The sequence below is a fragment of the Numida meleagris genome, chromosome 27 (assembly GCF_002078875.1).
Source record: "Numida meleagris isolate 19003 breed g44 Domestic line chromosome 27, NumMel1.0, whole genome shotgun sequence".
Taxonomy (NCBI): Eukaryota; Metazoa; Chordata; class Aves; order Galliformes; family Numididae; genus Numida; species Numida meleagris.
In genome coordinates, this window is record NC_034435.1 from 2,225,777 (window position 1) to 2,228,082 (window position 2,306).

A 2,306-nucleotide genomic window follows, 5' to 3' on the forward strand; every position below is an offset into this window, starting at 1 on the left:
CCCATCTAATTACAGCTCGGCACGGCACAAATCGATAGTGACGCTGGTCAGATCTATTTACAGCCACGCACCCCCCGCCGAGGGTCCTTCTGCTCCCCCCCCCTGGTGTGATGGTGACGTCCCTGAAGGCACAGAGGACAGGGGACAGCCGGGGCATGGCTTGGAGCCCTGCCCAGGGCAGCATGCAGAGGTTTTGTTTGCTTCACATCCCCTATTTTTCCGAGTCTTGAACTCCCAATGACACATCTTTGGCTTTGCGCCGTTCTCTCTCCCATCTCTCTGGGTTTTCTGAGTCTGGCCCCAGTGCCAGGGAACCAGGACACACAGTGGGGTGCTTCTATGCCTGCCCCCAAGTTATTTACCCAGCAAATGCCCAAGCACAGAGTTTGCTCCCTGGCTTATCCACCGGGACCAACACTGCGATTGGAACGATTGGGGCTCCCCATAGTGCATGGGGTGCTCTGGGAGCAGCCAGTGCTGAGCCCACCCATCCCCACCATGCAGCTCTTCCCCTCCTCCCAGCTCAGCGAGCAATGTGTGCACCACTGAGACCTCAACAGCTCCACCAGCTTCAGCTGGGACCAGAAAGAAGTGCAGGAGTCGCAAGGAGGCAATGACAAACAAGGGGACTGCACAGAGGCCATGCCTTTCGGACACCAGGCACGCAACCCGACCGGCATTTCATCCCCAAGAGAGCTGACCTGGTTGCAGAAAAACCACAGGGAGCAAAGCCAAGGAGCAACTCCAGCGAGAAGAAAGACCTCGGAGAGCAGCGGCATCCCACCCGCCTTCCCCAAAGGCTTCTGCCGAGGGGTTCTGCCTCCTCGGAGACTCATGTCAGAGGGAGAGCGCTTTCCTTGACTTAACCTTGACAGCTCAAAGCAAAATATCTCCCAAATCATTTCTAAAGGGACATAATAGAGACAATCAAATGGCCGCTGTTCAGAAGCTGCGATTATGCCTCGCAGCGTGAACTCCGCGAAGCATTTAACTAATACCTGATGGCTTTGCAGGCTTCCGCAGCCTGCCAGACACTGCTTTCTCTATTATACCCGCAAACCTCTGTTTTCTCAGCCCCAGCGTGCTCTCCCTCTCCATTCACTTGCAATACAACCTGTAATTTTCTGCCCACTTTGCTTAAGTGCTGGTGATTTGTTGAAATCACAAAAGACAGCCAGGGGCTTTCAGAGCCAGCATGCTGGCTGCAAGTGAGGTTAGGGTGAAAAAAAACCGCTGGCTTTTCTCTATTTCTCCCTGTCAAATCGGCTCACAGCGGTGCAAAGGGGCATTTAGGGGCTCCCGGGGAGAAGGCTGAGCTCTCAGTTCGGGGTCTGGGGGTCTACAGCTCTGAGCAAAGCAGAGTTTGCCCACTGTGGCAGAGCCATGTCTTATCCTGACAAGAATTGACCTCGTGGCATCATCACCCCAAACACAGAGCAGAGCACTGGTGAGGCTTCACCTTGAGTGCTGCGTTCAGCATTGGGCCTCTCACTGCCAGAAAGACACTGAGATGCTGCAGTGTGGAATGGAGGATGCTCAGGGGAGACCTCATTGTCCCCTACAGCTCCTGAAAGGAGGTTGTGGTGAGGGATGGTCAGCCTCTGCTCCAGGAAACAGCGATCGGATGAGAGGGGATGGCCTCAGGATGCACCAGGGGAGGGTCAGGTTGGATATAAGGAAAAACTTCTTCTCCAAAGAGTGGAGATGCATTGGCACAGGCTGCCCAGGGGGTGCTGGGGTCACCATCCCTGGAGGTGTTCAGAACCATGGAGACGTGGCACTGAGGGACGTGCTCAGTGGGCACGGGGGGATGGGTTGGGGTTAGGCTTGGGGATCTGAGAGGTCTTTTCCAACCCGAATGATTCTGTGACTGCATGACTTCACCTTATGGTGCAGGAAAGGAGCCCAAAGGGATGCGGCACAGCCCGGATTCCCCAGTGGAGATGTGGTCACAAAAGCCTGAAGTAGAACACCCTGAAGTAGAACACACTGACCCTGCGGCCCTCGGGGCTCAGCCTTTGCATGGTGCCCCCGGGAGCTGCTGGAGGACGGGGACAACCCCTGCTCATTCCACTTCCAGAGCCCAACAAATTAAATCTCCCTCTGATGATGAGATGAGATGAGGACAAGCGCACACGCGTGCCACGCTGAAGGATTTCAGTGCCAGCGAGCGGCCATGACAGACCCACAGCGGCTGTGAGGCAACACCAGACACCCACACAGCGGAGTGCTGAGGGCTGGGCCCACCTCAGGCCTGGCGCTTCGCACACCCCCGCCGCCATTTTGGGGCTCTGCTGCTCCCCGTG

General features: G+C 56.3%; 1 protein-coding gene across 2 annotated transcripts in view; it reads right to left on the reverse strand.

Annotated features, from left to right (window-relative positions):
• ONECUT3 (one cut homeobox 3) overlaps positions 1 to 2,306 on the reverse strand; it is a 28,304-nt gene that overhangs the window by 12,630 nt on the left and 13,368 nt on the right. Inside the window, exon 1 of one of the 2 annotated variants that reach the window (XR_002433057.1) lies at positions 1,885 to 2,295. The exons of the other annotated variant lie outside the window; for it this stretch is intronic. The gene's annotated coding sequence lies outside the window, so the exon portion shown is untranslated. Of the gene's footprint in view, positions 1 to 1,884; positions 2,296 to 2,306 lie in introns of those variants that run through there. 2 annotated transcript variants of the gene reach the window in all.